The 14,547-nt window shown below is 38.5% G+C and overlaps 1 protein-coding gene across 1 annotated transcript in view; it reads left to right on the forward strand.

Annotated features, from left to right (window-relative positions):
• Positions 1–8,523: 8,523 nt before the first annotated feature.
• Positions 8,524–14,547, forward strand: part of LOC143880129 (uncharacterized) — a 28,602-nt gene continuing 22,578 nt past the window's right edge. Inside the window, exon 1 of the mRNA XM_077382891.1 lies at positions 8,524–8,660. The gene's annotated coding sequence lies outside the window, so the exon portion shown is untranslated. The remainder of the gene's footprint in view (positions 8,661–14,547) is intronic.

A 14,547-nucleotide genomic window follows, 5' to 3' on the forward strand; every position in this document is an offset into this window, starting at 1 on the left:
ATGTTTCCAAATGGTCACTTCCCAAGACGATAAGCCTTCATTCGTGTTTGAAGCTTGAAGGGTGGAATAACTTTCGTATCAGAAATTTCATGCTTCCTAAGAGCAAATTGATTCTTTTCCTTTAACTTTAATTATATGGTATGGTCTGGTCTTTTTATTGGGTAGTAGAGATAGGGCAATGATATTTCATTTTCCCCCCTCTGACGGATAAAATCAAATCCCCCCCTTTAACGTTATTCGTTAAGTTTTAAAGGCAAAGAGAAACTTTAAAGGGGTGAATTTATCCTCAAGCAGTGAACCATTCTCACAGAAACCGGGGGGGGGGGGATATCATTTCCCTAAAGATAATAACAAATAGAAAGGAATTAATGACTTGGGCCATGTAATCACATTATGCAGTGACAAATGTCTATAGTTGAATAACTCCTTTGGTCCGGTAGGATTTCGACTTGTACATCTAGACTCTAGCAAATAGTAATGCTCACCACGGTAAGCTTTAGCATGGCATATTTGTATATCCAGAGTCTACAATCTAATACTTACCTAATCTGAGAGAATAAAAGAAATGTAAGGAAGAGATTTGTATATGAAATAACTTAATCATACACAATGAATAAATAAATTCCTTCAGAGGATGTGGAAGCTTCAATCTGTCGTTGATTATTGTCTCAAAAAATCCTACTATCATTGGCAGTGCTCTCCCACCCTATGTTGTTAAATGTAAATTTCATGTCAACTGAACATTTGCACATTACATTTTGAGTTATTTTTGTAAATGTTGGTGTGCACATATTGCCTTTCTTCATCTCTTTTATCATTATATCGATAAAAATATATGTATTCCTCAAACTCCATCTTGTTGACTCTTCATCCCTACCAATAGAAGTGAACTAATTTCCCTCCATATAGACTGCATTTAAGAAAGAAAGTCCATTTCCCTCCATATAGACTGCATTCAAGAAAGAAAGTCCTTGAGCATAGTCAAAAGTTCTAATATGATCGACCCAGAAAATATTGCATAGGAATCCACATATGACTATTCTAGCGTGAATGAATTAGGTTGAGTCTGATCAACCCATAAAATATTAGATAATAATAAGGTATTTGATAGGGACCATCATAGAAGGCATTTCGCGATCCGGCTTTCGCATGAGAGCAGTCGCCTCAGTTGAATTAAACGAATAAGACAAAATCTGTTAAAAAGTGAGCCTATGTGGCTGCTCTCTCATGCGATAGCTGCCGGATCACGAAATGCCTTCTGCGATGGTCACTAGCAAATCCCTAATAATAAATTACATACGATTCAGTTATAGATTAAACCTAGAGATATTAGATAGGAAAAGGGTTTATCATGCACAAATCAGAACCACAACATTGTAGAAGAATCAAACTGAACACAAGCTCCTACTTCTTAAAGAAGACTTTTAAGAAAAACAAACTAGCATGCAAAACCAAAACTTCACAGATCACAAGGGAAGTGACATAATTAGAGGAACAACTTTGAATCGGAGGAAGAAAATGGAACACCGGATTTCTTGTTGTCGCAATGGTAGACTTGTTACATCATTTGAAGGAATCAAAGAAGAAAATTTGAATCAGAACAGCAAAGAACTCAAATCAAAACACGGAATTGTGCTACGTGTTGGGATTTATGCCATTTTGTGTGGCCTTTCAAGACCATTTCCTTGCCACTAATCCAATTTCCTCCTACTGTACTATAACGTATGTACATCATGTGATTAATTGAATCTTGGAAAATCCCCTTAGCCGGATTGGACCTATATTTCCACGGTGAGTGGGGTGTCAGGAATTTGTACTGGCATCGGGTTAAGACCACATAATACATCAGGTAGTGATGATAGGACCATAGGACCTGTCGATGGAATTAAGCCCAGAACATGGTACTTGGAATGTTCCAGTAGGGTCTGTTTGAAGGGATCGGCTCCTGAAGACTGGTTGCCCTATGTGATTGAGGAAACACGTAGATTGTGTGTTGATGTGTCTCGCACTGGAAATATATAAATGTGCGAGGGATTGGTAAATAATTCGATGGAATTGGGCTATAATGTACATTTTTTCTGGAATACATGTCAAACAACCAATTACTCCAAAAGCTTAAGTTGTTGGAGAACGCATTACTTAAAATTTTATACTTTAACACTCCCCCTCACGTGTGGCCTTTCTTTGCCCTGCACGTGGCACATGTGGCCCCTCTTTTGGGTTGGCCATTACATATGGATTTTAATATTAAGGAGGTTTGAACCCAGGCCAATTGCCATGTGAAACAACCAATTACTCCAAAAGCTTAAGCTGTTGGAGAAGGTGTTGTTTAATTTTGCATACTATAACAATGCTTTCGAATTACGTGCATTGTACCACGTAGGGTTGCAAAACCCGACCCGCATTAACCCGACCCGAAAAATCCATGGGTCGGCTTCAATGAGCGTGGTCTCGAGGGGTTGGGCCGGTTTTGAGTAGACCTGGCAAAACCGACCTGTGCCTGTGGGTCGACCCGACCCACCCGCAAATTTGAGGGCACGGGTCCGGGTTTTAGTGGCCCGCCAAAATCAACCCGCGGGCCACCCAACCCGCAAAAACATGGGTTGGGTCGGGTCAACCCGAGGGTTTTATGCCTTTTTTGTTTTTATTATTTCTTTAAAAAAACTAAAAAAGATCCAAAGCTTTTTTTGCCTTTTACAGTGTCTTGGTGTTCTTTGTGAGTTCATGTCCTTTAGTCATTCTTCAAATGACTCATTTCCATGGAAAATAAGGATGTGGTTTCAATATTACAAGTTTTACTCGTCCTTCAAATGCCATTCCCACGAAAAATAAGGACGTTGTTTCAATATTATAAGTGATTAGGATGCTACTGCAGCCAAATGTATTTCAAATAAAAGACAAATTTGTTTTATTCGAAGTGATAATAAACTAAAAAATGCTTTGAATTTGTGGGTGACTCGCGGGTTGACCCGACCCACCCGCACTGGATGCGGGTCACATAAATTCTGACCCGCAAAAATGCAGGTCATTTCCTGACCCGACCCGTGTGACTCGCACCCCCGCATCACCCGCACCCGTTTGCGAGGTCTAGTTTTGAGATTAAAAAACCCGAGCTTTTCTCGGGTAGGGTCGGGTTTAAGGGTGAAAAACCCGACCTACTGACATAGTGACATAGATGAGGATCTGCACTGGACATCTTTATGGAAACCAGATTTTGGGCTTCTAGTTTTGTCATCTGCTACCAGATTTTTCGATTCAACCATATTTATGAAGATTAGATCTGGCAACTTTTACCTGCATATCAGACTTTAGTTTTGTCATGTATGACCACCATAATCATATCATTGTTGGCTTTTTAGATGCCGTCACTATTGGGTGATGAATCTGGAATCAGGGTTACATGATGTTGTTCTTTTGAATGTTGTTATCGATGGTGGCCAATTTTTAATATTGTGGGTTTTGAAGTTAACTTTGTTAGATGAAGAATGAAAATACCAACATTAATCCATCAACCGGAAATTATGCCAAACCTAGCAAAATTGGGGTTATATTCGATTAGTCGTAAAACATTTAAGCTGTGCATGAGCTCGTAACTCTTTTGAAAAGTGCTTTGTGTCATGAATACTGAGGTGGGAAGTCTGTTTTCCCATTTATTATTTTGCATGGGTTCTCCTTTTAAGGCGTCTGTTGACTGTTTTTCTCATAACTAAAAAGTGATAAATCAATTCATTTACGGGAGCTACAACTTAATGACAAGTAACTTGTTCAAAGTGTGAAGCTATAACCATTGATGGGAGTTACAAGTTGTTCAAGTGTGCAGCTGTAGGATCCAACTTGTCTTGGATAATAGCTTCATCAGGGTCCCAACAATGCTGTGAGTTGTTAATAATAACTATGGGAAGATCCAAAGTAACTGGCGCTAGTCAAATAAATATGAAGGCATCGCTCGGGAACATCTGTTTTGGTTTGTTGGAATGTCTTGAAATCGACGTTGGTGCATCTCATATACTCAACTCAACTCAACAAAGCCTTTGTCGCAAACTACTCGGGGTCGGCTAAATGAATCCTTTAGAAAAATTCATAAAGAAGGTAAAATGAATCTACCCGGTTCTAATCCTAGTTCTAGTTGGGTTCTTCTACGTGGATCATTTTCTTCCATTCTATCCTATCTAAGGTCATATTCTTTGTTATGTTCATAGGTATTAAGTCTTTCCTCACTGTTTCTAACCAAGTTGTTTTCGGTTTGCCCCTACCCATTTTTACTCCATCAATTTGGCACGAGTCGTCTCTTCTCACCGGAGCATCCAAAGGCATACGTTGGATATGTCCAAACCATATTAAGCGGTGCTCTCTCATCTTCTCCTCAATTGGTGCCGCCCCCACCTTTTTACAAATGTCTTCATTTTTTATTATATCTAACCTTGTGTGGCTGCACATCCATCTAAGCATTCGCATCTCCGCTACACTCATCTTATGCACATGCTGCTTCTTGGTGGCCCAACATTCTGAGCCGTACAGCATGGCTGGCTTCACAGCTATCTTATAAAACTTTCCCTTCAACTTGGTGGGGGTTTTACGGTCGCACAAAACTTCTGAGGCAAGCTTCCACTTTAACCAACCTGCTCTTATTCTATGATTAACATCCTCTTCAATCTCTCATTCCTTATGTAGAATTGAACCAAGATAGGGAAAGATATCCCTCTTAGGTACCTCCTGTCCACTCATATTTACTACATCCTCGTCCCGCCTCCTTACATTACTAAAGTTGCATTCCATATATTCTGTCTTAGTCCTACGCAATCTAAAATATTTGGATTCCAAAGTAGTTCTCCATAACTCTAATTTAGCATTTACTCCTGCTTTGTTTTCGTCGATTAATACGATGTCATCTGCAAATAACATACACCTCGGTACCTCATCCTGGATACCCTCTGTAAGCTCATCCATAACTAGCGTAAAAAGATAAGAGCTTAGAGCCGGTCCTTAGTGCAGTTCTATTGTACTTGGAAACTCGCTAGACGTGCCATCCGTGGTTCTGACGTCGGTGCATCTCATATACTAAGTTATATTCAGGGGACACATCTATTGGACTGTCCATGCAATGGACAAGATGAAATCCCAGCAAGTGGTTGTTCATTAGAAGGGGCTGTTTACACAGCCTTTGTTCTGCCTCTTATCATATACATATATAGAAAGACATGGCAGGTTTATGATGGTCTTATCAACGGGTTTAGATTTTGTTTAAATGAGGTTTAGGGTAAATTAGAACAAGTTGGGATAAAAAAGCGGTAGTCTCTAAAGAAGCTCAATGCGACAATCTGAAAAAACCCGGCCCGGCTTGGCCCGACCCGAAAAACTATCTCTAGTAGGGCCGGGTTTAGGAATCATGGGTTTTTAATGAACAAACCCAACCCGACCCAAGATTGTTTCTCGGGTAGGGTAGGGTTCTTAAAAATGCGACCCGCCCGACCTGAGTTGCAACCTTAGTACTTCGACAGTGTGTCCGCAGCATACTTAACTGGAGAAGCCTTTGTGATGAACTCTTTGATATGGGACATAGAGCACTACACGTGACAAAGTGACGAATGCTCGTGCTGGGACTCATTACAATGTATCAATCGAAGTTGAGGGATTAGCTGTGGAATTTCTGATTATGTTATATTTAATTATATTCAATTTGAGTGTGTTTAAAGTCCTCAATAGATACACGATACCATGATTGTACCTGACGATTGATTGAACCAAATTGGAATATTTATCAGAATATTTTTGAAGAAAATTAGCGATGTTATTTTTTGTAAAATAATATTTATAATAAAATAATTATATCGCGCGAATTTATAAAAAACGATTAATGATTTGGCTGATCAAGTCGAGGAACACTCTAAATTGAGGAAATCCGGAAATATATGGATAATTGGAAAAAAGGAAAAAATCTTATGTTTATACTTGATTCAAAGTGAGGGGTTTAATAATTATGACTGATCGAGAAACTATGAGGGTTGTGCACACTTTGGCTTTGTTATAATTACCGATTGATGATAGTTATATTGGTAATTATGTATTGGTGATAGGATGACCAATTTACCCCTCACAAATTGGAAATTTACCAGGGATACTCAACCCTACTTTTAGGGTTTTAGGGAAGCCTATAAAGGCCAGGAGATCCTACTCCCTGGCAACAGTTTAAAAAACGTACAATCTCTAGAATTTGGAGATTAGAAAAGAGAGCACCATAGATCTTACGGTTGAACATGGAGTGGATCAAGAGTGGTCAACGCTTCACTTTCTTCAGGTTCACGAATCTTCTCCAAATCCATGAATCAATATTCTGCTGGGCATACGAATCGAGGTACGCTTCTCGTTTCAGTTTATTAACATTACGTGCCTAATTGGCCGCAACACAAATAAACAAAGAAAAAGAGAGAAAAAGAGAGGGGAAGGGTGGATTAGAGGCAACCGAACCTCCTAACGGCTCAATTCGAGATGAACCATGACTCTCCAACAAAGTTTCCTTTGCTGTAAATTTCTTTTCTCTACATTTTCATTGAAAACAAACTTAAATACAAGCATAGAGGTAGTTTTACATTACTACCTCACTAACCCATTTACATAACACATAGGCAATAAGTAAAATCCACAACTAGTACTCATGACCCATAACCGCATAATAACTAATAACGTACTACATTCAGAGAAATTATATGGTGGCGGACTATGAAGTCCCGTCATGGTGGTACGTCAGATGTACCACCCTTGATATTTGATCCAGCAGCAGCTTCTTAAAAATGCAGTAGCTTCTTAAAAAATGCGCTGCTGTTGGATAACATATCAAGGGTGGTACTGTTTTGACGGTACATAACGTTAGGACACCATATAAAAACTCCTACATTCTAACTAAAACCACTAACATGCACATATCAAATTGTTGAAATCATAGGGAGAGAGAGGCCCTTCGTATTGCTTCATGTGACCCTAAGCAACTAGACATGGCAAACGGCCGGACTAGGGCGGGCCGGGTTTGACCTGGCCCCGTACGGGTCTGGGTCAAATGGGCCTGGTCAAAATGACCTGGAAAATTTTACGGGCCACTAGCGTGGACCCGTACCCGGCCCGTATGGGCCTGGTCGACCCACGGGTCACCCGGATTTTTGACATATTTTTTAAGATTTTTTCAGTTTGTGTAGGGATTTGCTAGCCACCTTCGCCAACCATTTATGTTGACTGTTTGAGAGATTTGTCTTATTGTCGACGTGGTGCAGACTGCAAAGATTGGCAGAAGTACGATTTGTGAAAAGGTGGCTAGTAGTAAATAATAGCAATAAATAATAATCATGGGTATTAAGTTTTAAATGAGAAATTACGGGAAAATGGAAGCAAAGTAGAAAAATTACAAAAAAAAAAACAGAAAGCATGTTCTAAAATATGACAATTACGGAAAAACTACATAGAAAAAGCTAAAATTATGACAATTACGGAAAAAATGCCAAAAGGTGCCAAAATAAAACAGTTTGCACTTCTCTAGGGGCACCCGTGGGCCCACCCGGCCTGGCCCAGTTTTGACGAGCCGGGTGGACCTGTGGGTCAATTTCGAACGGGTGACCCGGACCCGTAATTTACGGGCGGGCCGGTTGGACCCGCGGGTCTGGGTCACTTTTTCCAGGTCTATAAGCAACGCCTGATAGAGTAAGAGGCCAAAATCATTTGATCAAGGTGGGGCCAACAACAATAAGTGGGACACAAGTTTGATCATCATATCAAGGTACCATATCATGTGTACATGATATGTATGCATCCAAATCAGCTTGTATTGTCCTTTTTTAATTGGCTTGTGTGATTGTTTTGGGAACTGTAATAACCTTTAACAGCTCGTTAAATAATAAAAGAAAAGATTATTTAGTGCAATTATCAAAAAACATTGTCCCGCTGATATCACTGCCCTTTTTCAAACGGAATATAAGACGCGATTAGTGTAAAAGGGACATCACATTTTCAAACACGGTTGATTAAGTAGGGGTGCAACTTGGGTAAGGTTGGGTCAGGTTGTGGGCCCCACTGTTTTTTTTGGCTCACATTCCTACACAGGCATCCACCGTATAAAAACTCTTTGTAACTGAACTGAAGGATAAATTTATGTTGGAATTTAAGCACATTTCTAGCTTCAATGGGAAATGTGTTAAGTTGAAATCGGGTTTTAAGCACATTTATGCACGTATCTGAATTGGAAATCAGGTTTCGGGTCGGGTCGGGTTGCCCGACACCCCAACCCGACCCAAACCGATTTCCAATTTGGGTTGATTTTTCCCAACCCAACCCATCCCAATTTAAAAAAAACCCAACCCAACCCAAGTTCGGGTTCAACCGAGTTGCCCCCAGTTTAAGTAAATACCCACTATATCGGATGCAAATCTTAGGGTAATGATAAATTCGCTCCCATGTAAGATAATTCGCACCCCAGTTAACGTGATTTGACGTCAAAAAGCGTTAAAAAAGGGTTCCGTTCATTTACAGTTTACACTTTCCTTAAACAGGCAAAGCATTTCAATCTCTCTCTTTACCTTGTTCCTTCTTCCGGGGAAAGATTTCTCTTTTCTTACTTTTTCTTTTTCTCTCTGTTACAGAGACTTTCGATTTCTGATTTTAGGGCGCAGATTTAAAAGGTACGAAGTTTCTTGTTTTCTCATATGAATTTAAAAGGCGCGATTGTGATTTATCGTAGTTTTTTATTTTTATTTTGCGTAAACTCGATATCCAAATTGAAATCAGGGTTTTCTCCTCGTCAATTTAAGCCAATTAGGGTTTTCTCACCCTTCATTTGTTTATTTCTTGAATGTGGAACAGTATCTGTTAGATTTGGAGCTTAGGTTTTTACACTCTGATTGAAAATGTCTTGTCAAATTTGGAGTTTCTTGATTAGGGTTTTGTCTTGGTGCTTTATGTTGACTGTTGAGTAGAATTGGTAGATTATAAGGAGATGAGGAGCTTAGGGTTTTAGTGATGTACTTGTTTAGTGAGGCAAGAGACCTTAGGGTTTTACGATTCTTGACATGGTCGGAGTTTAATGTTCCATGTTCTTTAGCTGTTGTGAATATGTCTTGCTAGATGTTGCAGAGACTATGATACGTACTCTTTTTTTTGTCTGCATCTGGTTTTGATGTGAGGTTGTGGTTAGTGTTTCATTTTTCTATCATTCTTGAATTGTTTGTCTGTTCTGTTTCTTAGCGAATGCTGTTTAATAGAGGTGGGTTGGGTTAGGGTTTCACTCTTCTCGACTTGTTTGGGGTCTGCAGATACATTCCCAGCTGTTTAATTGGAAAATGGATATTAGGGTTCATGTTAGTCCTGAATCATTTGGATTGGGGGTGTTTGATCAAATGCTATATGGTTTAGTTTTAATGGAGCATTAATCTTCTTTAGCTGTCGTGGACATTTTTAGTTAATGCTATATGATAAACTGTAGATATCATGGCTTGGTTGTCGCCATTGTTTAGAATTTCTTGTTGAATGTTGAACGGTATTGCTAGATCAAGAAGCTAGGTTTTAGTCTTGATCTGTTTTAAGTTGAGCTTAGGTTTTGCAACTATCTTTGCAGCTGGTTAAATACCTCTCAGTCTGTATCATAGCAAATTTTTTAATGGCGGTGATTTTATGAAAAGAAATGACCGAGGTGTTCAAGTTCAAGTCAAACAAAAAGAAAAGAAGATGAAAGATACATATTGGATCATGTGGTAAGATAATCAAACAACTTCGAGGCAAGCCTACTCGCCTCTCTACTACCTTGATGTAGATCTGAGGTAGATCCACAAATAGCTTTCAAATTTGTCCAAAATTCATTTAAGCATAGTAAGAAAATGCAGAGATTTTACAAGAAGCCAGTCCAAAAAAGCAAGGTGTTGTCCAAACTGATTATAGGCAGTAAATTGCAGAAATTTGGTGGAGAATAGATGAAAAACAGCACGGTAATGATCAAGAACAAGAACACAATGGTAGAAACTGAAATTTTATTTAATTTGGATAGGAAAACAGCAAAGAGATACTTACCTCAGTTGAAACCTCAAGCTGAGAGAATAAATAGGAGGAATGCCTTCATATTCCAGGATTTTCCCTCTAACATCACTCAAAGATCCCTTTACTTGCAGGTTGCAACCACAATTAACAACTTCTTCTCCAAGCTGGAGTTCTACAAAACCTCTTCTTAAAATTCATCAAAAAGTCCTTCAGATTCAAATGACTACCCTATTTATAGTGGATGCATTCCCTCCTAATTCTAAAATTTGAATTTCCCTCACAAGTATAAAAGTCCTTACTACGTGGCCCCTCATTCACTCTATTATTACAGGTGTGCCCCCCATACAATTAAACCTACAACAACAAGAAATTACATTCATGTGCCACTTAGGCTTATTATCAATATGTCATCCACACTACACTAAGCCCTTTCATACTTTGGCCTGGACCCGGTCTTCATTAAATTTGATGTAGATCTGTGGTAGATCGATAAAGATCTTTCAAATTTGTCCAAAATTCTCTCAAGAACAGTAAGAAAATGTAGAAATTTTACAAGAAACCAGTTCAAAACAGTAGGTTGCTGTCCACAACAGACCATGAGAAGTAATTTGCAGAAATTTGGTGGAGAGTGGATGAAAACCAGCAAGATAATGTTCAGGAACAAGAACAAAATGATGGAAACTGAAATTTAATTTAATTTGGGTAGGAAAACAGCAAAGGGATACTTAGCTCAGCTGAAACCTCAAGCTGAGATGATGAAGAGAAGGAAGGCCTTCAAATTCTAGGATTTCCCCTCTACCATCACTCAAAGATCCCTTTACTTGGAGCCACAATCAACAACTTCTTCTCCAAGCTGGTGTTCTCCAAAACCTCTTCTTAAAATTCAGCAAAAAGGCCCTTAAATTCAAATGACTACTCTATCTATAGTGGATGCTTTCGCTCCTAATTTTAAAATTTGAATTTTTATCCCACTTAAGAAGGTCCTCACTACATGGTCCCTCATTCACACTATTATTACAAGTGTCCCTTACCATTAAACTCACAAAGCAAGAAATTACATTTATTTGCCACTTAGGCTTATTACTACCAGGGTTTTAAATTTCGGTCCGAAATTTCGGGTTTCGGGCCAGAGCGAAACCGAAATCCCAAATACTCGAATTGTTAAAATTTCGAAATTTCTTTCTCACTTATCCCGAAATTTCGGGCGAAATTTAAGGGATTTCACCGTCGATTTTTCACCCAAAATTTAACGGTCCATTTTCACCCGAAATTAAGGGATTTCACGGTCAAAATTTAAGGGATTTTCACCCAAATATCTAGATTTTTTAACTCTTTATTACTTTCCTGAAATTTCGGCCCAAATTTTATACATAATGAAATATCCTTTTATCTTGTTTCGTGGATTTCGCCCAAAATTTCAGAATCTCGGCCCAAAATTTCGGTTTCGTTGAGGACCGAAACGCTCTCCGAAACCGAAATTTAAAACCTTGATTACTACTATGTCATCCACACTACAATAAGCCCTTTTATACTTTGGCCTAGACACGGGCTTCATCATTCCTGACCTCCAAACGTTATGAAAACTGACCATATGTCCCGCAATCCGATCCAAAATATCTTCAAGACTACAACCACATCCACACATCTCCATGTGAAGATCACTCTTGTTCTTATCCATCAAATCACATTAAGGGAATCTTCTTTTACTATGAGGCGGTCAAGGGCTGCCTCCTCCACTAGTCGATTGCAGGTTAACAAAACCCGCACTTCCAAATTGGTTGCATCTGAGAGGCTCAATGGACTTGCGTAGACCCATTTGGTCTCACTTTCCGACTCACATTGAAGGACCCCAACAACGGACAACCCTGGCTTTCCCTGACTCGACCCATCAAAGTTAAGCGTAATCTGTCCAAGGGTGTTATGTTCACTTAGGAGCCACTTTTATCGAGGGGATATTGCTAAGCCAAACATCATCTCAAGATCTTTTGTAGAAGTTAATCTCAATGCCTCTGAATTCTAGAAGGATGCAGGCCCATAGCACTATCAAGGAGAAACTTTGCTGACTCAATCTACGACAGTTTTTGGCGAGTTGTTTGAAAAAACATGCGACCGTTCCTTTCTTTCTGAGGAGCCCCATATTTTAATTTTAAGTCTCATTTAACTGTTGTTTTAGGTCTTGTAAGTTATAGTAGGTGTACGATGGTCTTTTTCCAACAATATCACGTAGTTTCTTTAAGTTGTAAGTGTTTAAAATGAGGCCCATGAGTGCATTACGAAAATTTTATGTGATAAGGGTAATTAAATCATCTGTAATTAATCACTGAAGTTTAAGTGACGCCAAGGGTCCAACCTTGTAACTTAAAAGAAGTCTATTAGTCTATTGGTGGTAGGAGATGTTTGTGTAGGGAGTTCTAGTTAAGTTAGGAATTGTAATTTATTTAGAGTTGGTATTTGGGTTCTATTAGAATTAGTGGATTTAGTCTTTCAGCCCAAGTTTTCTTTTGTGTATAAATGTAAGGCCTTTGGCCACTTTTGAGAACACACTACACAATAGAAAATTGAAGAATTGCTCCTAAGCATGGTTGAAATTGAACCATTAGCCCAAGAGAACACCCTAGTGGGTAATCTCTCTATCCTTCTCGTCCTCTCTTTGTTTCTTTTCTCTGGTCTTGCTATTTAAATTCTTGCTTTAATATTTTCAGCTGTTGATCTCTACATATTATTGTCAACCCCTGCACTCCGTAGTCTCACCAAAATCCTTGCACGGAGCTTCCCAGCATACATGTGCACCTTATTTCTCGATTCCTTTTCATTCGCCATTTCGGCGTTTTGTTTCGAAAAAGACACTACGACCAGAGAATTTTTTAAATAGCTAAAAATTTAAAAAAAATAAAAAATTGATAAAAATTGGAACAACATGACCTCTGCAACGAAATCCATTATAACATCAAGCTTGTAAAGATTCAACACTTAAAGGAAAATCACTATCAACTGAAATGCCAGTGTTGACCAGTGCCTGATGAAAAATTTTTATAGACCAAATTGTGTGATTTTTTACCGGACTTTGGGATTTAATAACGTTTGGCATAATAGAATTTATGAATTTTAAAATTTTTTAAAATGCCCCATGTTTGGAAGTTAATATTTTGACTTGGCCGGAAATGACTAAAAAGAGGGTGAGTTTTGTACTAGAACTGGAAAGTTATCTTTTTATCCTTTTAGAATTGGCTCTTGAACTTCCGCCTCATTAGCATCAAAATATTAAAGATTTCCGTCATGGTATTAAATGTTTGTAGAATGTGGACTTGAACGAGATGGTGATAGAAGCATGGTTTTAAATTTCGGCCGAAACGTTTCGTTTCGGCCGAAATATTTCGGTTTCAGTGGAAACCGAAACGAAATTCACTGTGAGTCGGAAAAGTACCAAACTTCGCCGAAACGTTTCGGAAATTTCGGCCGAAACGTTTCGTTTCGGTAAAATTTCGGTGAAACGTTTTGGAAATTTCGGTGAAACGTTTCGGTGAAGTACAAAATTTCGGTGAAATTTCGGTGAAATTTTTACAAGATTTCGTCCGAAATTTCGTACCGAAACCGAAACCGAGATTTAAAACCTTGGATAGAAGGAGATTTCCTTAATGTTATTTGATGGCTTAGTGATCCTCTCGGTGTTCCCTAGAGATCTGCAGTTTTCTTTGATGAGATTCAGGATCGACTAGTGTCGGCATTGATTTCTTTCATGCATGTAAGACGATCCGGTAATAGGAAGGCTAATAGATTGGCTAGAGGGTGTATCCAAGGAGAGCATTAAACTTTTTGATTTCCTTCCGCCGTAAGTTATATAGCCTATTGTAACTATCTTCTTTGTATCTTGGGGACTTTCTCGGTTCCTTTCTCTTTAATGAAATTTATTATCATTTAAAAAAAAAGAAAAAAGAATTGGCTCTCAAAACTTTTTTTTAAATAAATTCAAGTTTGTGTGTGTGTGGGGGGGGGGGGGGAGGTATTCCCCTACTTACATGCATTGTTTTAACTTTCGGCCGAAATCCGAGATTTCTGCAGAAATATTTCGGTGTCGGTTTGGACATGAACCGGAAGTACATTGAATTGGAAAAATACAGGATTTTCGCCGAAATTCAACTGAAATTTCATTTTCCACTCTTATTTACACAATTTCCATCGAAATGAAAGATTTCCATTGAAATTTTAAAAATTACCACCGAAATTTAATGATTTCCATCGAAATTACTGAAATTTCCACTTAAATCGCCAAAATTTCCATCAAAATTTTATACATTGCTGTGGAAATTATAAAAAAAAAAAAAAACCAAATTTTTTATCAATGTTTTACATGATTTCAGCCAAAGTTTCCACCGAAACCTATTTCGATTTCAGTGTTGACCGAAACCGACACGAAACTTGACATTTAAATCCTTGCTTACATGTAAATACCCAGTTCTATGAATAGGCAAGAAGAAGAGAAAAAAAAGTGTTTCGTTCGAAATAGAATGAAATACAATGTTTTGGATGAAACATGCCGAA

This window comes from Tasmannia lanceolata, unplaced genomic scaffold (genome assembly GCF_043159265.1).
Source record: "Tasmannia lanceolata isolate RefF3 unplaced genomic scaffold, GAP_Taslan_0.1 ptg000006l, whole genome shotgun sequence".
Classification (NCBI taxonomy): domain Eukaryota; kingdom Viridiplantae; phylum Streptophyta; class Magnoliopsida; order Canellales; family Winteraceae; genus Tasmannia; species Tasmannia lanceolata.